The sequence below is a fragment of the Triturus cristatus genome, chromosome 2_1, assembly GCF_964204655.1.
Source record: "Triturus cristatus chromosome 2_1, aTriCri1.1, whole genome shotgun sequence".
In the NCBI taxonomy this organism is placed as follows: Eukaryota; Metazoa; Chordata; class Amphibia; order Caudata; family Salamandridae; genus Triturus; species Triturus cristatus.
In genome coordinates, this window is record NC_140581.1 from 816579564 (window position 1) to 816604764 (window position 25201).

The following is a 25201-nucleotide window of genomic DNA, read 5'->3' on the forward strand; positions in this document are numbered from 1 at the left end:
CTACTGACTCAGTACAGGTGTCTGGATGAAGGGATGGGCAGACACTCATTTCACATGTTTGTGATGCATGCCAGCAACACACACTATGATGTTCTCATGTCCTGATGGGCAATGCCACAATGGGGTGCATGGTGCACACTTGAACACAATGCAGGATCACTCATAGCAAGTTAAATGCCATGGCACTGGCATGCCTGGAAAGTCAGTCAACACCGTCTCCTGTCACAGGGGCAGGGCATCCAGACAACAAAAATATGCACTGACTCACAATCCTAGCTCAGGGGTAAAGCTAACTATGCTTGCCCATCCCTTGCAAACAACATATCCAGGACCCAGAAGACCCCACATCATGCAAATCTGACATATGAGTCTCTGCAAACACAACTCCCTGTACATTAACACATCACAGTCTGCCATGCATGTAACCCAGCTGCATGAAGGACACAGTTGCATACACTATTGTGCGCTGTCAGATGATCACACACCTATATGTCACACATGTCTTGTCTCTCACAGTCACATCTCAGATGTCCTGCTGACCCTCTGAATCATGGACACCCCAGTTGTACGTAACAACAAGCCACACCATAATGACACCTGAGAGCACATGTCACCAAGCACAACCTGTAATTTAATACACAGGAGTGGGATTACAGAGTGTTTCTAAATGCCCTTGAGGAGGCATGACTGCCCAGGTCTACATGAAACAGTGTTTGGCCCTGGATAGTAGTCAGGTGGCTAAGCAAGTGTGACATACTTGATAAACATCCTCCTCAGGCCCCAAAATTGGAGTCCCCTCTGCATGGGTTTGTTTGGAATACCCCAGCCACATGTGGAGAGTCAGACCAGCAATTGGAACACATCTCAAGGGCACACACAGATCACATGTCAGATCTCAGGCATTGGGCAAACAATTTAACCACCCATGAAACACACAACAGAGTCACGGGAACAGATGCTGTCCGGTAGATGAAGCATAGCTGACTGCAGGGACACAGTGCCCTAGTGTCACAAGAAACAGACTGTAGGGGCCACACCTGTGGAACAGATGAGGAGGGTGCATCACACAATTGAAGGACCTGAGTATTGCACTACAAGACCTACGTAATGTGGAAGTGTGACCAGGCCAAAAGACTGCAATTAGCATGTCAGACATAGTACACAGATTAGGCATGGACTTACCCCCTTCCTGCTGCTGTCTGGCCTTCAGCTGCCTATCCAGGTCCGGGAAGACCACAGCCAGTATCCGGAGCATGTGGGGGGTCAGGGTCCGGTGTCCGCCCCTCCTGCGTGGAGGTGACAGTTCCAGTTGAACTTTAGCTATCCTCCGGGTCCAGCCCCGAAGGTCCTGCCACCTCTTCTGGCAGTTGCGGATCCGGCGCTTGTAGACCCCCACCGAACGAACTGCCTGGGCGATGGTCAGCCAGATCTCCTGCTTCTGGTGGGCATCAACCTGTGAGGATGACAAAGTTAAAAGTCCATTAACACACATGCCCCAGATTTGTGCTGCACACATTTGGATATACATATCATCATCACAAAGGGAAATGAGTTACACAGGTAGTGCAGCCATGGGGAAGGACAAATCACCTGCATGTCTGACATGTTAACAATGCCTGGATAGTTTAAGCTTGCACTAATGCTCTTTAGCAGCAGAACACCTGTTCATTACATGTACCTACACACTTTGGGGGATGAAAGTAGTCAGTGAGAATGCTTGCCACTGGTGTACACACTGCTAGTCCTGCTAGTCAGACAACATGCATAATTAGGAAGGCAGTGGACTGCACACCCACCTGCTCCCCTGGTTTCCCATAGAGCTTGCTGTACTGTGGAAGGAGCCCGTCCAGCAGGGCCTGGTTCTCCTCCTCTCCAGAGTACGTGCCATAGCAGGAGCCAGAGGATGCAGAGACAGCAGCAGTGGTAGCAGGGATGTGGTCCAGTAGCATGTAGTGCAGACAAGTGAGCTCCCTGGGGTCCTGCCAGCCTTATATCTGTGCTGCAGAGGCAGAATCTGTGCCATGTGTCCCAAGTGATAGGTCCAACACGGTTGCATTCTATGAATCTGGCCAATCCATGGAATCATATAACTCGTACACGCCTTCCGCATCGTTCAAATCTTCACCTTCATGAAACACTTGAAATTGCAACATTGTTGTAGGCATCCAACTGAATTTCCAGTGCACAACTCGTACAAGTTTTGAATCCGCGGCTGTCTCCATGACAGTCCAGAGCCAATGGGTGTGCCCGGTTCGGTCAACTGACTGTACAACGCGTATCTTGAAAATACACATGCACACGTCTCCATACGATTCAATGGCCAAGACGTACGCCTGTTTCGGACCATACCTGCCCGATGCGTATGCATGATAATCACCCGCGTCGGACCTCATTGCATTCAATGGCAAAGCATACGCACGGCTTGGTCATGAACCGTGCAATGCGTACGCTTTGTCACCCGAGTCGGACCTCATTGCATTCAATGGCAAAGCGTACGCACGGCTCGGTCATGAACCGTGCAATGCGTACGCATTGTCACCCGCGTCGGACCTCATTGCATTCAATGGAAAAGCGTACGCACTGCTCGGTCATGAACCGTGCAATGCGTACGCATTATCAACCACGTCAGACCTCATTGGTGTGACTATTCTACGGATTCAACACACAATTACTAGCCAGGGACACCTGTGCACACCTACCACACTACAGCATTGGCCACACAGTGCCCCATGGCATGTAAGGCTGCATTCCCAGGGTGCTTGGGGGGGGGGCACATTTGGTTTGTTGGGTGGCACTTTTGTGCAGCCACTGCCAGGCTGTGCATGTGTACATGGGGCAGAATCCTTTGTGTGTCGTGCACATTACCACTGTGATGTGCAATTGTACAGTAATGGGCATGAGTCACGGACACAGTTTCATGTTGGATATGTTTGGGGCATGTCACATACACCCTGAGTCCAGGGGTGATGGCATGTACGTCACAATGAGACCTGTAGCCACAATGCTGATGTGCACCTACAGTCTGTGTGCATGTTGTGTCTCAGATGTGTATGATCAAATGTGCCCAATGGGTGACAGTCTCCACATCCATGTGGTATATGCATCAACCTTGATGGTGTGTGTGTGTCTAAGAGACGTACATGTAGGGCCTGCAGGAACAACAGTGGCCACTACCTGTGGGACTTACGCTTGCCTTGTGGTGTTTATGTGATACGCTATGTCCATGCCAGTGTCGATGTGGCAATACAGGTACCCTGGGTTTCTGCATGGCAAAGATCTGTGATGCCTGCGAGACATCAGGCCTCACTTGTCACTGTGGTGTGTGTTTGGAACGTCACAGCAGTACATAGGTTGGGTGACACAGCCAGATGATTGGCCATTGCACTACATGGGACTCATGTGGACATGTGGAATTGAGATGTGAGGTGATGGTCATGTAGGTGACATATGTGTCCATGCCCAACAGCACACACCTCAGTTCATTGTGTAATGTCATGGTCTATCATGTGATATTGAGTCTGGTCATGGCCACATGGGTGGATGAACTGACAATCTTCCTTTGTGCATCTCTGTACTGCAGGGCACCAGCTGTCCATAGACCATTCCCAGACCTTGCGACCATGCAGGAACACGACTGCATCAGACGGTACCGCGTCACCAGGCCACTGATTGAGGAGTTGGCGGAGCAGTTGGCGCCACATCTGCTACCTGGCCGGACATACCCTACAGCACTGAACCCAAAGGTGAAGGTGATGGCAGCCCTACACTTCTTTGCTACTGGTACCTTCCAGTACACTGTGGCTACTGCTGGTGGTATATCGCAAACGATGTTTAGTCGGGTGCTACGCGATGTCTTGGAGGGGATGTTGCATTTCCTAGACCTGTACATCAAGTTCCCTAGCCCAGCTGAACTCCCTGAAATAAAGGATGCCTTTTATACACTGGGGAGGATGCCGAACATCATTGGTTCTAATGATGGGACACATGTGGCCCTGATACCACCACAGGCACATGAGCAGGCATACCGGAAGAGGAAGCACTACCACTCCATCCGTGCTCTGGTGGTATAACTTGCTGACATGTCTATCACACATGTGTGTGCACGGTTCCCTGGTTCTGTGTACGATGCCTACATAATGAGGAGTAGTCGCATTGCAACGCTGATGTCACAGATGCTAGCTCAGCATGCATGGCTTGTCAGTGTGTACTGACTGTTTCTCATTGTGTGTGTTTGTCAATGTTGTATTACGCACCCCTACAAAACTCAGCTACTTGTTCATTTTTGTGTGTGTAGGTGACTACGGATACCCCAACATGCCGTGGTTGCTGACACCCCTCCGGAACCCTGTGACACCAGCCGAGATGCGCTACAATGAGGCACATGGTCGGAGCAGGAGGGTGATTGAGCAGACATTCGGCCTCCTGAAAAGCCGCTTTCGCTGACTGGATAAGACTGGAGGGGCCATCCCATATGAGCCTGCAAAGGTGTGCAAAATTATCCTTTTATGCTGCATGCTACACAACATGGCAGTGCGGAAGGAGGTGCCTCTCATCCAGGATGACGATGACCTACCTCCGGCTCCTGTGGAGGATCTCGGCCTGGGCGAAGATGCCAGTGATGATGAGGATGAGGGTGACGTCCGCTCACAGCTCATCAACAACTTCTTCACCTGAATGTGAGTTTCCAGGGTTGTTATGTCAATGTATGGAGTTAGCCTGGAATGTGTTGTTGCTGCTCTGTTGCTGTCGGAGTGTGTCTGTGTGCCACTTGACTGGATGCGTGCAGTGATGTGTCCATTCAGGTGTTGTGTACTCCACAATAGGTAAGTACTGCTAACTTGTGTTTGTGTAGGTTTCTTGCGACATGTTTTGTGCATGTGTATTGCATTTCTCTCCTGTTCTGCTGCGCTTTTGACTGTGTCTTGTGTCTGTCCTTCCAACGGTACTTTGCCTGTTGTTTGGTCAACATTGACGCCCAACACCCAGAATTCAACACCAGTGTGGAAGTTGTCAATTCCCATCAACTGATGTACCACACATCCCTGGACATCAATTCTCCAACACTTTGTGAGCGTTTGTCCACTGTTACGTAGAATTACCATGCAACTATTGTGGAATAAACATGTTGCTGATGTGTAATGAACCTGTGCTACGCTTTTTTATGTGCGTTTTCTGTCTTCCCACATCTGACTGACATCTGCTTACCTCACCTGTGGACTTGTTACCACTGACTGTGCTTGGTGTTTTGTCTGTGCATGCCAATGTGTTTCAGGTCAACATCATTGTGTGTGATGAGTAACAGGGCCATGGTGAGTATGTGTTGTCGTCCCATAGTGGTGTGTTTCCCTCACATGTGTCACATCACTATGACTCACCTTACGTTGGTCCCATTGTTGCAGTATTTGGCATGCACTGTGTTGTGTAGTGGATCGACATCTCCATGACACATGACAAGTTAGAATCACAACAGAGGCAAGTATGGTGTACTGGTGAGTTTATTTTTAAACATGTGTGAGGAAAGTGCACAGGATGGTGGGTGCTGTACATTGGTTTTGGAATCCAAAGTTCACATTAGAGTTGGATGTGCTGGTAGCTGAAATGTCCAAAGTAAAGTCCACAGTCATCTGCTACATTGACCCAACATGAACCCTCCATGTCATGTGGCGAGTTGTGTGTGATTGGACAAGATGAACAGGATGTGCACAAAGAACATTGTCCAGAACAGGTTTAGAGGCCCTGGGGGATGTGCTGGGATATCTGCTCTCACATGTCCTTCTTCGGACGACCCCTCTTCTTCCTGGGGGGGATCCTCAGGTGCAGGCCTCTGCGGTGCAGGGAACTCTCCACCAGAGTCCTCCTCCCTCCCTGTGGCGCTGGCAGATGGTGTTGCAACAGATGTTGTGGCCACACAGGGAGGTGTGGACAGGTTTGTGTTGATCTGGCGGAGGCATTGGAGTATGTCCCGATGCACCGCAGTAAGGGCATCCCACTTGGCCTCCATGCGGGCATGGTGGGCAGCCTGCTCCTGTTGCATGTCCTTGAGGAGCCCCACTACCTGGCCAAATCCTCCGGTGCTATCCTGGTACGCATCTATGATGCGTGCCAGGTGGGAGTCACCATGCAGTCCAGACCCCTCTACAAGGCGCGCCCTCTGCCTCCCACCCCTCCCAGCACCCCTATCCACATGGGCAGGACCAGCGGCAGGACGCACAGGTGACACTGGGACCCCTTGGGTGGCGTTGCTGGTGGTGTTTGCTGTAGCTTCCGGGGGGTCCTGTGTCCCTGTGCTGTGGGTGTTCAGTGATCAGAAGAGGACAGAGACAGAGTCAAACCAGAGAGCTCAGTGTCCGCCAAAGTCTGGGACTGGGAATCCTCTTCATTTGGTGCTGGGTTACCAGCACCACCTGTGTTTGGAAGAGACACACGATGTGAGTTATGTTTCTACATGCATCAATGGTTCACAAACATGACATTTTCTACTTTACGAACAGATGCCTGCCTGTACACTGCTTTTTCCCAGCTTGTCATGGACAGAGTCTGATATTGTTGTTGCCCATTTCCCACCATGGCCTTGTGCTCCCCACAACAGAGCCCAGTGTCAGACATCTTGTCAGTCTTTTCCCACTCCCTGTGGGGCGAGTATGGTTCAGTTAAAACTTGCTGGGCCATGTGGACGGGTGTAGATTGTCTGTGACTGCGACTCCCATCATATTCTTGGCTACACCCCCCTTCCCAGCATGCCCATACTTCCTTCCTCTTGACTCTGCTTCCCTGTGAGGGGGGAGTGACAGCAAGGGCAAGATGGCTGACTGTGAAATACTGGTATTTGTTTGGCTACAAGTCCAAAAAGAGCCCCTGTGCTTCACACAGCAGCACCCAGTATGGTGTATCTTTTGCTGATATTTCACAGAGGTGTGGGTCAATGCATTCTACCCGGTGAGTTGTGTGGAGTTTGTGTTGAGGGGTATGTGTGTCTCCACATGCTGGTAAGTATGGTCAGAGCTGTCAGTCCTCCTTGCCACCTGGCCAGACATCCCACCATGAAACGTGCTTCCATTGTGGGGCGTGCAAGTTGTCTTTCAGGATGTCAGCCAGTGGTGTCCTGCTTCTGATATGCGCACATGCCCTAGCAGGGCCTTGTGCTCCTCACAGTGGGAGCCAGTGTCAGCCATCTTGTCAGTCATTTTCCACTCCCTGTGATGTGGGCATGTTTCAGAGAGGTCTTGATGGATAAATCAGGAGGTGGAGCATTATCTTTGACTACAGGCCCCATCATGCTTTTGGATACACTCACTTCACCTGCATCCCCACAATTCCTTCCTGTCAGTCAGCTGCACTGTGAGGTAGTGTGTTTTTGGTGGCAAACTCTCTGGCAGTGTCTATTTAGCTTTCTGCCACTGCCTTACTCTATTTGTTTGTAGGTCGGTGCATGTCATGACACAGTTCCAAGTCACTATGAGATGGCAGGTATTGTGTTTGTCTTACTGGCATACACATCTTGGTATGATTATCTATTGGTTACTGTAGCTTTGCTTGCGGTGCATGGTTTCACTGTCCCCTTACCACACAATCTTGAATATGTCTGTTAGGCCATGGACGCTCTCTGGTGGTAGGATGTCCCGCACCTTCTCCTCCCAGGTCCTGAAGTAGACTGGTTTGACAGGAGGGCCACCGCCGGTGCACTGACTCAGGGCGTGATCTTTTTCGATGACTTTCTTGACCCTCCTGCGCACGTCATACCACCTGTTCTGGATATCGTCCTTTGTGCACCTTGCTGGTGCTTGTGCGTTCACCTTGTCCACAATCCTCGCCCACATCTTGGTTTTCTGTGACATGGGGGTCCTTTGGACCAATGTACCAAACAAATGTGGCTCTACTCTGATGATCTCGTCTACCAGCACTTCTAACTCACTATCTGTGAACTTTGGATTCTTCTTTGGGGGCATGGTGATGGGTGGTGGTGGTGAGGGATGTGTGTGTGAAGGTGCAAGTGAAGGTGGGTTGGTGTTGGTTTTTCTGGGTGTATGTGTGTGTGCTTTTGGATATGGTGCTGATGGTGTGTGGGTTGTGTGATGGATGAGATGTGAGTGTATCTGTGGTTGCTGTGTAATGGTGTTTGCTGCTGACTGTGTCTCCTGTTTGCAAGGGATGATGGTAGTGATTGTAGTCCTTTATATAGTTGGAATTGTGGGTGTGCCCTTGTCCCAGTTTTTTTGTATTTGCTTTTTATTGGCTTTGTCATTGCTTGTTTGATCCTTTTTTTGTCTTTTTTCCTTTGGGTTTTGTAGGCATGAAGGAGACGTTCATCTGACGGAAACGGACGCTGATGTTGGCTTGTGCGGGCTTCTCCTCCTCATTCACGCTGCCTATCTTCTGTGTTTCATACACGTCGGTCGCAAAGGTCTCTATTGCTTGTGGGCCCGGTTGTCTGTGCCTGTCGGTCGTGCGGCTTGGTCTCCGTGTGAGTCGGTCTGGTTTTACACGCATTGAATCGTACTGCCCGGATCGGACATCGTGGGTACGGGTCGGTCGGGTTCATTCCGGGTTCGTGTCCGACGGTGAAATTTGCGTCGGTTTTCCAGCCAGTTCACTATTTTCCCTACGGCTCCGTCGTACGGCTTGTATTCCGTACGTGTCGGTTGTAATTCACACGCGTTGCATCGTACTGCACGGGTCGTACGGCGCCGGTCCGTGTCGGTCGGTATCCGGTCCGGGTCCTTGTCGGTCGGTTCGTTTTGCGGCCGGAAACGGAATCGGCCCCATCGTAATAAAAAGCAAGCATTCCAGCATACTGTTTGATACTGGCTGCTTTTTCTGTGGGAAGAGATCTTATTGTGGCAGTGAATGGGGCTTAAACAGTTTGAACAGCTTTAGTGGAAGTATCATAAATTATTGCAGCCAGGTGAAGTTAACAAAAAAGGAAAAGTTCCACACAAAAGTGAATGAACACAGTAATTTGGCATTAGAAATTGATAAGAGCCCCCTTCTATGATATATTAAATACAAGAGATTTCACAAGTACAGCGCAAACGCTGTGCAAGCAAACCCTAAAAAGTGCTGGGCGGACTTGTGCAAAGTGCTTATCTGTAAACAATGGTATGATAAAAGACCTCAGGCTTCTGTAAAAAGTGCAAAACATAATAATGTTCATTGTTGTCCTGAGATGAAGAATTAATGCAAGTACCAGGTCTGGGGTAGATCCATAGGAGCTGCCACGGGTAACTGCTAGTATATGATGTATTAGATGCAATTAAAAATGTGTCAAAACAAATCTATGGTAGTCAAACATGTTATACATGAGGTACGGTTTGATTAAAAGTGCGGTCTGAAGTAGTAAATAAAATCTAACTGCTGATTTGCTGATGACCCGTGATGCTCTCCATGCCGCAAAAGCTTTCTTGGTCCAGAAATAATCCTCCGCAACTAAAGCCTCAGGGTGATTAAACATTTATGATGACCCAGCCTAGTAAAACAAGCTTAATGTAACTGATCCACGGAATACTAGTCGCTTTGATATAGAGCAATTAAAGTTCTTAATGGGGTGCACCCACACCAAGATCCAGAGGAATAAGGGATGTGCCATCAGTATGTCCTCTAGTTAACCAATCCCTAGTTCCTCATGGATAATTACGAAGGATATACTTTGGGAGAGAGAAAGGAGCTTTCTTAAAAATGTATTTTCAAGGACTTGCAGTGAAGAGCACCCGTGTCATAAATAAATCAAGGATTAAGGTGTAGCCTCACAGAAGTAGATGGTGCTCTGCATGCGTATGTACCTACCACATAATTTTGGGGACTGAAGACAACCTCCTAAAAATTACAACAGGTGCTTCCTGTTCCTGAGCACCAAATGTCAAACAGTGAGGATTGAATAACATCCTCTGTAGGGTGCATTGTCCTATTATACCCTCAGAAATGAAGATGTATTTACCAGTGGTTTGCCTGTTCGTTGCACAGGAACAACAGCTGTCTCAAATCAATTCTATCCTGCCTCCATTTCTATGTTCCACAATCTTCCATCCATGAGTCACTCACTTTCATCCACTCCATCTTTCACTCACTATTACTCCATACTTAATCAATAATTCCTTCCATCACCCATCCCTGTCTGTGGCACGGCCCTAGTCATTCTCACTTCTCTCTGTCAATCTGTTCTGCACTTCCTCAAACATGCCTTGATCTGTCAACCACTCACTTACTCACTCTCACTCACTCGATTTTAGCTAACAATCATCACCCTTAGTCTATCAGGCCTACGCTCTCTAAATCATTCCTGCGCTATATCAGTCCTTTCGTCTATCAACCCCTCTCACCATCCATCACTCACTCTATCCATCAAATCATCCATCCATCAGATGCTCTATTCCTCCACAGCTCCCTATTTTGGCCTACAGAGACCAATGACACCTTGATTCGGGGCATAACCTGTGAGGGAAAATCAAGTCTGCAAAGTCCACAAACATATCTGTAAAGCTTATGGGTCATCCAGGTGTCACGTGGGTCCATTAGGCCCGGTTAAGAAGTGCCATATTTACTTACTCATGTTCTTAAGGTACCTTCTTTCACTAAACGCAATGACATTTGACACACATTCATTTGCATGCATTATTAGAATGATATTCTTCGAACTCAGTTTTGCTTGCACTACCATTTCGTAGGCAATCTATCAGAACACCTTGACCATTCTGTACAAGAGCTAAGTTAATCACACAAGATGCTGATATTTGTGTTGGCCGCTCACTGACCAGGCTATCAGAATAAACAATATCGGCCTCATTTGGGCTTTGGCATAGTAACATTGAGGGGGTTATTATGTATGACACCAGGCCTTTGTTTAAACAGAGGAGCATTTCACTGACACTAAGAGGTCGCTGCATGCCGTAATTCCAGCCCAGCTGATTCCTGTTTACCTCTACAAGGGAAGTCCTAATCTACACCAAGACGAACAGCCTGATGATACTTACCCATAGTAATAGGGAGTTAGACCACTTTACAGTGATTTAGCAGATCACCCATCTTAGATATACTAGGTTAGAAAGCGCTAGGTAGGAGTACAATATAATACAGTACCTATATGCCCACATATGTTCACTGTTTTAGGACAATGGATGAGTTTTTCATTTTCTTCACCATTCTTAAAATGCTAATGACGGTATGCATCAGTAACCGAACAAAAAGGTTCTAGATCTGTTACCACGATTGCCTTCTACCACCCCTTTCTGGCTGCAGAAACAAGACATTTGTGACAATAGAGCTCATGAAACCCCAGTATGTGGCCGGTTCTACACAGTAGGCCAAGAGGAATCCTTAGTAGTTACCTGTCTCTTCTCACTAATCTACAGGAAGTCACTATGGAAGCTCTGACCAGTGATAAAGCTTCTTTTCCTCTGCTGGGGACAGCTAACAATGAAGTATCCCATCTACCTGTTGCATCAACAACTACCATACAATAAACTTGTGTGAAAACACATATTTCACTTCTGAAAACTGACAAAGAGGGTCTCTACCATAATTTGCCACCCTTTCAGTCTTCTCTCAGTTCTACACAACCACCAAAGCTGCCAAAAATAGATCAAACAGCCTCTGGAAACTTCATTGACTTTGATGACTTCTCGTCGGAGTCATCTGCTCCACCATCACTATCACCGTAAATGCTTTAAAGTAGCACTTTAAAACCTGTCTCAGGCCTCAGGCCTGTGTGCAGCTTTGAACTGCCAATTCAGTCTGGCAAAATAACCCTTTCCTCAAGCATGCACCTTCCTTTTTAATTCCTACATGTCACCCCGAAAGTTGGCCCTAAAAAACCCACATGGTGGGGTGCATTGGATTTAAACTGTATGACATGTGTATAGTTGTACATGTCCTGGTAGTCAAAAACCCCTGGATTCATTTTTCACTACAGTAAAGGTTACCTGTTCCATAGGATTACAATATGTTACCTTAATACATGTAAAAAGTGCTAGAATTTGATTGAGAACCAGTAGCAATGTCATGTTTGGTCTCAAATGAATTTCAATTTAAAATTCACATTAATGGTGTTAAAAAAAGATTCATTTTTCATTAAAATGTGGCCTTAGAATAAGGGTGGGCGGACAACTCCGTTCCGCCCACTGAATGTGCGGAGATTTACTCTTCCACCTTCTGCGATAATAGGCGGAGAAACAGGGCAAATCTCAGCACACTCGGGGCATAACGGAAGTTGGCCGCCCGCCTCCCGCCCATCTTAAATACATTACAAAAGCAATTGTTAAGTTACCTTACCTTATCGCCAGCGTCCCCCGGCTTCGATCCTTCTCCAGCGCGTCTTCTTCTGGGAACTGTGAATGCGCGGGAGCCTGTGCATGCGCATTCCTTGGCAGGAATGCGCATGCGCGGGCTCCCGCGCAGTTCCCAGATGAAGACATGCTGGAGAAGGATCGAATCTCGGGGACACCGCCGATAAGGTAAGGTTACTTAACAATTGCTTTTGTAATGTTTTTTAAGACTACGGGCGGGAGGCGGGCTGGAGGCAGGTGGGAGGCGGGATGTGCGTAAGGAAACTATGCAGAAAGTGCGGAGATTGGTTTCATCTCCATGCCTCTCCGTGTAGGTCCCTTATGCACATTACGCCCACCACTAACTTAGAACTCATAGATGGAGGGGACCTGCCTGCTCACTGATCATCTCAAGGTGCATCGCCAGTTGGCATGACTCTGCGGTAATTCCCACTATGTCCTGCTTCACAGCAGCAGATCGCATTCAGCGGGACCTCTCACTGAAGCTATCCAGCCTTGCTGAGCCCATGTCAGCTGAAGCTTGCAACTTTGACCCGCAGAAGATTTTTGAGTTAAAGAAAAAATTATGAAGTCCGAAAGTAGAAATCTTCACAGCATTTCAATCCAGCAGTTCCCCAACTACGGCCCTTCCTCCACCTCGGACACATCCAGCTACCTTGCCCCACTAAACTTTACCTCCTCAGGGACTTTTCCTCAACATTTCTTCTGGGTCTGAAGGTAAACTGAGGCTGGGCCCAATCCACCTTGTGTAGCCGAAACGTGTTCCATCACGATCGGCCTTAACTTTGGACTCTACCCAGGGTCTTGTGCATCCAGATATCCACGGTTGGCGCTCTGATCTTTTTGGTGCTATTTTTTCACTTCACAATATGAAAAACCTATAATTCTGGTTCTACAGCTTTTAGTTCAGCGCCGGGACACCCCCGTCGGGGGTAGCTGAGCGCTTTATAAATTTCTAAATAAAATAAATAAATACAATTTTACTTGTTTTGTTGTCATTTATATATTGAAGTTTCATTATTTTTCTAAATTGGTGAGAGATTTTTCTTATGTTGTGTTTTCACTTTATTACTGTTTAAGTGCTGCATAAGTACTTTTCACATTGCCTCTAAGTTAAGCCTGACTGCTATTGTTCTAAGCTACCAGAGTGTTAGGCACAGGCTAATTTAGTGATTAAATTAGAATGGTTCACTGCCCCCTCAACCAAAAACCAGTTGCTAACAGTAGGCTTCTGGCAGTCCTTAAACGTAGTTAATCATGCTGTGACAGTTGTTCTTTAAATAGAGTACCTCAGGTAAGGGTGAAATAACCTTATAACTGGGACCTGATGGATATCCGGAAGGAGGGATGACACCAAGTGCCCATCCGTTCCTCCCATAACCATTTAATTTTACCTCATGTGTCACTCGAGGGTAAACATGGCAAATTCTATTGCAATATTTATTTGTCACACCATTTGTGCATCCTTTGTACAACTGAAATTATATCTATAAGAGTTTAAACAGTTGGACACTTTGAAATCTGCCCATTCCTTTTACAATAGATTAAAATGTGCATGTGTGCATATTAATGACCCTTGCTTTAGCACCTGAAGCCAAAGAACTGATTGCTGTATTCAGAAAATACATTTGATTGATTAAGTTATCATAAAAAAACAATTGCACTGAATTGGAATAGGTTGCTCATATTATTTTCTCATGAATTAAAAATATAGTTCTGCAATTGATGAAGTTCACTCGCGTTTAGCAACCATGCAGCTTTTCTTCATTTCATGCCAATTCTTCTGAAAATCTCAAGGCCATTAGCAATAGTAGTCAGGTCGGTTTTAAAACATGGAAGTCTGGATTTCTTTGAGGAAGAAAGTTTTGCCCAATTTATTTACAGCCGAGCGTAAACCCAGTATCACTCCAGATTTCCTCCAGGTGAAGCCCGCCTATCATAAAACTGAATCTGTGCGCAAGATTTGTAGGCGGGCCTCGTGCAAAAGCTGGCTTGGGGTTCAAAGCGGCAGTGTTGATGGACGGCAGCACCTTCACTGTCACTGATGGTATCTCACTCCTAGCCTTCCTCCGGGCTTCGAGTGGAGATCGTAGTGTGGGCCTTGTAAAGATGAGTAAAACGATATATAACAGTTAACAGTTCTTTATTGGCAACCTCGTACAGGCCTCTATTGTGTTTGCTGTTTAGGTCCTTGTTGGTTACCTCAGAGCACTGACTGGCCTGGGTGGGAACACATGTTCCCCCATCTCCCTCCTCACCTGAATCACCCTTATGCCATACTTGAGTTCATCCCTCCTCCCTCCATGTCCCTGTAGCGCGAAACTGAAGCTGTGCGCTAGCGAAGGGGGTGGGGGGTGTTGGGAAGAGGGTGAATGTGTGTGGGGGCAGAGCAGGAGAGTAAGGGGAACAGAGGACGCCGAGGAAAGAAACAATGACATTTACGGAAAGCCTCGAAAGAATGAGCGGGTGCTGGTGGCCTGGAATAAAATAATTGGTTATCAGCAAATGTTAGGTCTGCAACCTCTGAATCTAGGCTCCATGGACCCGTCTCCAGCTCGCCCATACCTCAGGCCAGTCATGCCCCTCTCAGAACAAGTGACTTGCAGGTAGAGCATGTTGTTGGAGTTTTGCGGTCTACTCACATTGTCATAGTTGTAATGGTTTCAGCATATATAAATTACCCTTATGCTGAACTGCCATGATCGAATGCCTGTGTGTTTTACAGCTTTACATTGGAAAGAAAGCAGAATTAAACAAATCGTGGATGTACTTGAAATACTTTCAGCACGACAATATAGACAATGACACGACTTCTGCATCAAATGTTCAAATTGAGGAGGAGAAGGACCTGGCTGCAACAGAAACCCTCTTTGCTGTCAGATAACATATTTCTAGGGATTTCCATAGCAGAATTTTTGTGATAGATGACGATCCAGAGTGTATGCAACTGGTGACCTTGAGGCCTATTCCCAAAAGTATTTTGTGCCCTAAACATGTGTTTCTGGCTAAAAATACCTCCATTCGTGTCTGCTAGCAATTCTCAAAGGGATTCTTGGCTGGCATAATTGCATTTGCTACTAGGGATTTATCTGCAAAAAGTCAGAAATTGTGCAGTAGAAACCCCAACTCAAGGGTTGGGAAGTGGCCTCTAAGACATGTACATTCATGGACATTCCCAAACTCCAACCTGACTGCTTGCTATCTTGAAAATCGAAGTAAAACATGACGCTTGTTCTTACTGTACTGTTAGTGATGCAGGGTATCAGGAGTTGAGAGCAACATATGGAATGATTAGGTTCTTGAGCAGAGGAGGAGAAATAGTGAGGGGTGTGTGCCTGTGTGTATGTGCATATGTGTGTGGGTCTGTGAAACCGTATGCCTGTACTGTGGTGTATAGCTGGACATCTCTTTGTGAAAGATTAATGAATGCGCATGTTTGTGAACTTGTATGATTCAGTTCTTGTCAGATGCCTTCATGTCTACCTGTATTTATACCTGTCATTCTCATTAAACTTAGGTGTTCGGCTGTGTGCCTTTCTGAGTGGCTACATTAGTCAATTTTCTTCTGTACATTTCTTTGCATCCTCGCCTGTGTATATCTATCTGTGTGTCTGAAAGTGCCGGTCTCTTTGTGTCTGCTCGTGTATTTCTCTCCTTAAGGATGCCTTACAAGTTTGTGCATTTCTTAATGGCTTTTGTCAAAACAGGAAATTACATCAATTTTTTGAGTTATGGTAACTTGATAAATAAGTCAATTATTGCAATATTGGGAGAACTAGCCAAAAAATCGTATTTTTATTTATGTGAAAACTGGGCATATCTCTTAAAAATTAAAAGTTTGTATCATTGGACAAATTGTATATTTTTTGATTTTGGAAAACTGTAGCTTTTATTAACATTTAATGCCCATATGTGAGTGGTATTTTTCTAATTCGTGGATATATAATAGTTCGTGATGGTATCAATATTAGGAAGCTAGAGGGCACTTGCATACTTGCCGTGGTGATTATTTTAATGTCTGAAATAATTAAATGGATGGTCCTTCAGAATTTCTCATAAAACCTAAGGCTTTGTGGCCATGTCTTTTAAAAATTGTGCTCTGTTATATAAAAATGAGCTCTGTTAATTTGAAAAACTTTCTTGCAGATAACTTCTGCAGGTCTTACCAGGGCGTATGGACTATTTGTTTTGTGCTATAACAGACACATCATTGTCCACTACCAGTGCAACTCTCATGACGTTTATGATCTTATGATTACACAGGTTACTTGCCTGGCAGAAGCGACTCAGTGCACTGGACCCGATCTAATATTGGTTTACTTAGTCTGGAAGAGGTTTAAGGCAACATGGCTGCTTACTTATTGTAACTGCATTTGCCAGCGTTTACTGCTCTATGAGAAAGCATGTGCATAGTCATGATTCTCTTATGCAGAAAATTCTAATGCCCTGCATAGCAGAAACACCCTGTGATGTCATCCTTGGGATCTAAGAGCTAGTGCTTGGGTCAAGGAGAATGTATAACAAAAGATGTTCAGGTAGAGCTGAAGAAGAGTGAAAAACGACTGGAATTCATGAGACGGTAGTGCAGGAATAGGAAGCTACATAGCGCCAACTACTAAATAGGTTAGGGAAATGTAATGGTTCTGTTGCGTAAGCTTAGTCTTTGGCTTAGCTCTACAAGATTTCAGTTTCTCACTCACCAGTGCCTGAACTTAGGGGCCGATTATGTTGGTGGGCGGATCACCACCGCCCGCATGGCAGTGGCGATCCACCCCACACAATGCAGAGTAGATGTGGTTTTTCTCTTAGCTACTAACAGTCCCTTAACAAGCATTGGCATAGCTAATAGGTCTCGCTTTTGGGACCTTATAAGTATTTAGTTATGCAGCACATTATCCTTGGTGCAACAACATCAACTGTTGCATGGCTAAACACTTAGAAGGTCCCAAAGGCGAGACCTATTGGCTATGCCAAAGCTTGTTATGTTAGCGCCTTAGGAGGACTTTTAGGTCATAGGCTGCATCCTATCTCACCCTCCTCCCAGTCGTAGTTATTTTGTTTACTCCAAGAATTTGTGGTCATAAAAAGTGTATTAAAATATATTATAAATGTGGTGAAATCTTTACTTTATTCCTTTAGTGACTTATTGTAAAACCATTACTGCATAATTTAAACTACTCTGGTAACATGGACAATTTGCTATAATTGTCTCCTGATACTTGTGCTTTCCAGAGCCTATAACAAACACGGGTCTCACCCATGTTTTAACCCTCAAATTACTTTCTTTCATTTGTCATGGGAAAACTGTCAAAGAGAGAAAGTGAGAGAAAGAAAGGGTGGCAAATACATTCTTACTATAAAGTGTACCCCGACTGGTCCCGGATTAATAAGACAAAAAATAATAATTAAACATGAAAACACGTTAACTTCAAAATACATATTTCAGAATAAGAAACTTACTACAGCATACAACAATATGTACAGCTATAGTGACAGCACTATGGCACTCAGCTAGACGCATGCTGCACCCCAGTCATAGACGTTATGCTCAGTCACTTCGCGCCTATGGGAAATGCACATTCCTACAACCCCCCTGTTGGGCCCCATAGCTTGTTGAAGCACTTCCGAGCTATGGAGCTGCAGGGGAGCTCCCAGCGCGATGGCCAAGGACTGCCCTTTCTGATGACATTGCAAAGGGGCGGAGCACTTAAAATGACACTGACACTGGTGGTGCAGCAGAATTACCGTTCATATGAAGTATGGGAAATCTTATATAGAGAACTGAGTAAAATGGTGTCTGAGGTTTATACCGTGCGTATAACTCAGCAGTGTACTAGATTTTCATGACAATTGGGCAGAATTCCCCTTTTGGTAAATGGAATCCCTACAACAGCGATAATATATGGACCACAGGTTGCAAGGTGGCCCAGGTCACAGACAGCAAAAATAACTTATCTTGCAGGGCAACAGGAAGCCAGCGACAGATTCTGGAAAGTATTCCAAGAGATACATAACAGCGAATGATAGTTTCTCAGTCTTACTTGCCTGAACGCAGAAGGGGATTCATTGTGGCTAAACCCCTAACTTGGCCTGACAGTACAGCAGTGAGAAATACAAATACATGTCTAATTCAAAGAAAGATGCCATATAGCTATGAATACCTCAAAGTAGATCTGTGCACCATGCTGAGGAAGGGCAAAGGAGAGGCAGACTCTTAGATAAACAATTATAAACAATTTGTTTTCAGTAAAAATAAATAGTGGTATGAGTCATGGTATATCTTGATGATGATGATGATGAGTCATGGTATATAAATGTTGAAACAAAAATACACACACCTTGGCCGCGCGGCCCTAAAAGTAACGCCGCGCGGCCGTGAAATCGAAAGTCATCGCGATCGCGGTGAAAGCAAAAGTGATCGTGATCACGATGACACGCTCTGTGCAAAGCTCGCGAGGGATGCGCGCACAGCAGTTAGAGGCGGAGTGTGGCACGCACGCTTGTGCACGTGATCGCAAGCTGGTGGCTTCTTTGGTAGCACTTCAAAAAGCCGCTTACTAAATGTCGCGCCAGTGCAGCGCATGCGCTGGCTCAGGCGAGACCTAAAAAGGGGACAGGATGCAGTGGTAATTCAAACCCAATTTCGTTCTTTGGAATATCACACATAAGTTCTGCACTAAGAGAAAATACACTTTACATGTAAACATGTTTTATTTCAGTAGGCACATCCTGTTGCTTAGCAAGTGTTCTGACATACCCTCTATGCATCAATAAGCTACTATTGAGGTCACACTAGTATGAAGTCACACTAGTATAGACCCGTATGTAAAAAATATGCCAATTCAGACTACTTTAGTTATGTTATATTTATTATCTGGCTTTGAAATAGAGATCAGAAGGCACTTGTACCAGACCGATTTTGCATTATGTGTCTTGATGTCATTGTCTTGATGACATGATACTTTCACAGAACTTGAAAAGATAAGGACAGGCAGCATAGCATCTACACCATAGACATACTGATGATAAGGCAGAAAATTGAGTCTTGACCTGCTCAAAAGAAAGTCTCGCCCTAGGGTTTTTACCTCAGTTCTGCATAGTAATAACTGACATCAAGAATGGGTTTGGTTTCAGTCGCAGATATACTTCATTGCAGTAGTGAGTGAAAGGAAAATATTATTCTGAATAAGAGATTTGCGCAAATATGTAGCAATTGTTCAGATTCTAAATCTGCTTAGCATTGCAGTAAAGACCTTATAGGTACGTTTCACCTGATTGATGATATCATTTGGTTTACTTCCAAATGTGCGTAAAGTGATTATGGAATTCAGGACAGAATGCAGGAGTCCAAGAAGGACTAAAGCTTATGGTAGTATGAGCAAGTGATCCTAGTGTGCGTTAAGGTCACGCAGGGTATTTAACAAAATCTGATATTTAGGGGTCTATTAGGATGCAGGGCGGATCGCCACCGCCCGCATGGCGGTGGCGATCCACCCTACATCTTTCCCTGCCCGCCACCCATTTCCCCCGCCATATTAGTAAGGCGGGGGGGACCCAGGCGGAAAAGAGGCTATATATGGTGGCGGTGTCTGCTAGATACCACGATCCATATTAGCATGGGCAGCGGAGCATGGCTTTCCATGGCGGAGACTCTGCCATGGAAAGCCATGCGGAGAAAGGGTGGGTGGGTCGAAAGTTATGGTACCGGTAAGTTGTCTAAATATCAAATTTTATATATCGATATACAGAAATATCGAGTTTTATATATTGAGAGGATTAAATCTCAATGTTTTGTATGTTGATGTTAAAAATATAGTTTTTAAGTATAATCAAAAATATCGAATGAAAAAATATTGTAATGTAAAAATATCATCAAAGTATGATATTTGTGGTTTTTTAATGTGTTTGTAGTACTATATTATATAAAAAATGTTGAAAAAAGGTATATGTATAATATTTTTTAGGAGCGGGATGTAGGGTTTATAGGGGATAAGGGTGGGGTGTGTTTTAAAAATATGGGTAAAAATCCACCTGACCTTATCCCCCACCTGCCTTCCATTTCCCCCCGCGATATTATGATGGCAGGGGGTACCGCGGTGGACGGGAAGACCGTCTGCTGCTTTTCCGCCCAGTCGACATGTCGACTGGGCGGAAAAGGGTTGAATATGGTGGCGGTGTCTGGTAGACACCGCCATCCATATTACGATGTCAGCGGGAAGTGAATTCCTCAGTTGGGCTACTAGGATGTTAGGGGGCACATGGGGGGTACCATATGGATGACGTGACAGACACCGCGCGGTGCCTGCCACGTTGTGCATGCAAATGCACAAATGGCTTTTTTGTATTGCAGCGGGTGCTGCTGACAGCACCGCCCGCCGCAATGCAAAAAATGCAGAATGCGCCCGCCAGGGTATTTAACAAAATCTGATATTTAGGGGTCTATTAGGATGCAGGGTGGATCGCCACCGCCCGCATGGCGGTGGTGATCCACCCTACATCCTTCCCTGCCCGCCACCCATTTCCCCCGCCATATTAGTATGGCGGGGGGGGCCCAGGCGGAAAAGAGTCTATATATGGTGGCGGTGTCTGCTAGATACCACGATCCATATTAGCATGGGCAGCGGTGCATGGCTTTCCATGGCGGAGACTCTGCCATGGAAAGCCATGCGGAGTCTGCTTTCGGGGGCTGTTGCGGGCCCCCAGGGTATTAGGGGGTTGGGGGGTGCACATGGGGGGTACTTATGGTACCCCCTGCATTGTCATGGACATGGTGGCAGGCACCTCACGGTGCCTGTCACCTTGTGCATGACAATGCACACAGTGCATTCCCAGCATTGTGGTGGGCGGTGCTCTGAGCACCGCCCGCCACAATGCTGGGAATGGAAGATGCCACCGCCACGGTGGCATCCTAATTGCAGATGCGGGACCGCCGCACCACTGGCGGCAGGTCCCAGCACCGCTAGGGTGGGGGGCGGACTTTAGTCCTCCCGCCATCCTAATCAGCGCCTTAGTTCTGTACTTTTAAATTTTAATAAAATAAAAGGTTTTACACCTGGAGCACAGTGTTTAGTTCCAGAAAGGGTGGGTCGAAAGTTAGGTACCGGTAAGTTGTCTAAATATCAAATTTTATATATCGATATACAGAAATATCGAGTTTTATATATTGAGAAGATTAAATCTCAATGTTTTGTATGTTGATGTTAAAAATATCGTTTTTAAGTATAATCAAAAATATCGAATGAAAAAATATTGTTATGTAAAAATATCATCAAAGTATGATTTTTGTGTTTTTTTAATGTGCTTGTAGTACTATATTATCTAAAAAATGTTGAAAAAAGGTATATGTATAATATTTTTTAGGAGCGGGATGTAGGGTTTATAGGGGATAAGGGTGGGGAGTGTTTTAAAAATATGGGTAAAAATCCGCCTGACATCATCCCCCACCTGACTTCCATTTCCCCCCGCCATATTATGATGGCAGGGGGTACCGCGGTGGATGGGAAGACCGTCTGCTGCTTTTCCGCCCGGTCGACAAGTCGACTGGGCGGAAAAGGGTTGAATATGGTGGCGGTGTCTGCTAGACACCGCCATCCATATTACGATGTCAGCGGGAAGCGGATTCCTCAGTTTGGGGCCCGTTGCGGGCCACTAGGATGTTAGGGGGCACATGGGGGGTACCATATGGACGACGTGGCAGGCACCGCGCGGTGCCTGCCACGTTGTGCATGCAAATGCACAAATGGCTTTTTTGTATTGCAGCGGGTGCTGCTGACAGCACCGCCCGCCGCAATGCAAAAATGCAGAATGCGCCAGCCAGGGTGGCGGGCGCATCCTAACAGCACATGCGGGACCGCCGCACATATAGCGGGTGGTCCCGTTTCCCGGGGCGATCCGCCCGCCATCGTAATAGACCCCTACATTTTGTAAATATTATTTTATGAGTGGCATGTTGTGTTTATAGGGGATAAGTGTGGGGAGTGCTGTTAAATAATGTTTAAAAATAATATAATACGTGATAAATAACAAATTAAATATTTATAAATAAATTAAAAAAGTTTAATTTAATTTTAATGAGACTGAAGTTGTGTTTATAGGGAAGAAGGGTGTGCTGTTTTAAAATTAAATTCTAGAATATATTTAAAATTATTTTATACATTTTAAAATTTATTTTGGAAATATATTTTGCCATTTCAATATATGTTTTTAGGAGTGGAATGGTGGATAAAGGTGAGGAATGTTTAAAAAAATATATATAATATTAATACTTTGCTCAATTTAAAAAATATATGTATTTAATTAAAAGTTTTCATTACATTTTGATTTACATTTTTATAATAAAATAATGTTTGAGAGCAGTTTGGTTTTTATAGGGAATACGTGTGGGGAGTGATTACAAAAAAGGTAAATACAAAAAATACATTTAAATGTGAAAATAAAAATATTAGTAGTATAGATATCAAATGTTTAATACAATATCAGTTAGGAGTGGAATGTATATTTTATAGTTGTTAAATATGAGAAGTAATTTAACATTAAATAATTTATTCTAAGATATGTTTATTTTCCAGCAACTTTTGAAATGTAATAGTGTTTGTAGTGTTATTATTCGAATAATCCAGTTTATAGTTTAGTATATATATTAATTTTATATTTATTGTAGTGTGAATAGTAAGATAATTAACTTTAGTTTCCACACCTACCTAATTTAATACTGACTGGAGTGGGAATAGTAAATTAATTAAGTTTAGTCTCCAGTACCTACCCCGATTTAATCCTAACTGGAGTGGGAATAATAAATTAATTAAGTTTAGTGTCCAGCACCTACCCCAAATTAATAATAACTGGAGTGGGAATTGTAAATTAATTATGTTTAGTGTCCACCACCTACCCCAATTTAATACTGTCTGGAGTGGGTGTAGTAAATTAATTAAGTTTAATGTCCACCACCTATAACAATGTAACACTGACTGGAGTGGGAATAATAAATGAATTAACTTTAGTGTCCAGCACCTACCCCAATTTAATATTGTCTGGAGTGGGTATAGTAAATTAATTAAGTTTAATGTCCACCACCTATAACAATTTAATACTGACTAGAGTGGGAATAGTACATTTATTAAGTTTAGTGTCCAGCACCTATCCCAATTTAATACTGTCTGGAGTGGGAATAGTAAATTAATTAACTTTAGTGTCCAGCACCTACCCAATTTAATACTGTCTGGAGTGGGTATAGTAAATTAATTAAGTTTGATGTCCACCACCTATAACAATTTAATACTGACTGGAGTGGGAATAATAAACGAATTAACTTTAGTGTCCATCACCTACCCCAATTTAATACTGTCTGGGGTGAGTATAGTAAATTAATTAAGTTTAATGTCCACCACCTATAACAATTTAATACTGACTGGAGTGGGAATAGTAAATATATTAAGTTTAGTGTCCAGCACCTATCCCAATTTAATACTGTCTGGAGTGGGAATAGTAAATGAATTAACTTTAGTGTCCAGCACCTACCCCAATTTAATACTGTCTGGAGTGGGAATAGTAAATTAATTAAGTTGAATGTCCACCACCTATAACAATTTAATAGTGACTGGAGTGGGAATAGTAAATTAATTAAGTTTAGTGACAAGCACCTACCCCAATTTAATAGTGACTGGAGTTGGAATAGTAAATTAATTAAGTTTAGTGTCCAGCACCTACCCCAAATTAATATTAGCTGGAGAGGGAATTGGAAATTAATTAAGTTTAGTGTCCAGCAATTATCCCAACTTAGGGGCCTATTAGGATGGCGGGCGGACTGCCACCCTAGCGGTGCTGGGACCGGCCGCCAGTGGTGCAGCGGTCCCGCATCGGCAATTAGGATGCCACCACCACAGTGGCGGTGGCATCCCCCATCCACATCATTGTGGCGGGCGGTGCACACAGCACCGCCCGCCACAATGCTGTGGCTGCACATTGTGCATTTGCATGCACAACGTGGCAGGCACCGCAACCCAATGCAACGGAGCATGGGACCGACTGCCGAAGTCACGGCAGTCCCACAATGCACATGAGGATGCGCCCGCCACACTGGCAAACGCATTCTGGACATTTGACAGTGTGGGTGGATCTGCTGGCTGCAGACCTGCCCGCAATGCAAATGCAGTGCCTTTATCATTGCCATGCACTAAATGGCAATGAGGGGGGTACCATGGATACCCCCCATGTGCAACCCCCACCCCCCCCCGCAACGGGCCCCCAATGTCAGCCACTGCATGCCTTTCCATGGCGGCAATGCTGCCATGGAAAGGCCAATGACCGTATGCATCCTGATATGGATGGCGGTGTCTTGCAGACACCGCCACCATATCATGTCCCTTTTCCGCTCGGTCCACGAGTCAACCGGCGGAAAAGCAGCGGACGGTCTTCCCGTCCACCGCGGTGCCCCCCGCCATACTAATATGGCGGGGGAGTACCAGGGACATTCGGCGGGTGGATCGCCACCGCCGGCCCGGCAGTAGCCACCGCCGACCCAGCGGTGGCGATCTGCCCGACATGCTAATGGGGCCATTTGTTTCTATTTATTTAAATAAGTGGTAAATTGGACCGCTTTAGTTGTGCTGAATTCTGCCTGATGCACTGAATGCTCACACTCACATGCAGCAATATTTGCCCAAGAAAGATTAGGGCATGGTTCTTCCAGTGTTCTATTCCTGGGAAGCATGTGGTTTGTGCTTTGAAATTGGCCTAAGAAGACACCTGATACCATTTGGTAGTGTGCCTAGAGCAGCATAATTTTGTCTCCACCCTTTTTATGTTTGAGCAGGCCATATGGCCTCATGTACTCCTGTGATGATACAATATTATTGTGATATTGTGCACTAACAGGACAGAAAGTGCATTCACTGTGTAATTTTGACATATATATGTTTGTGCATAAC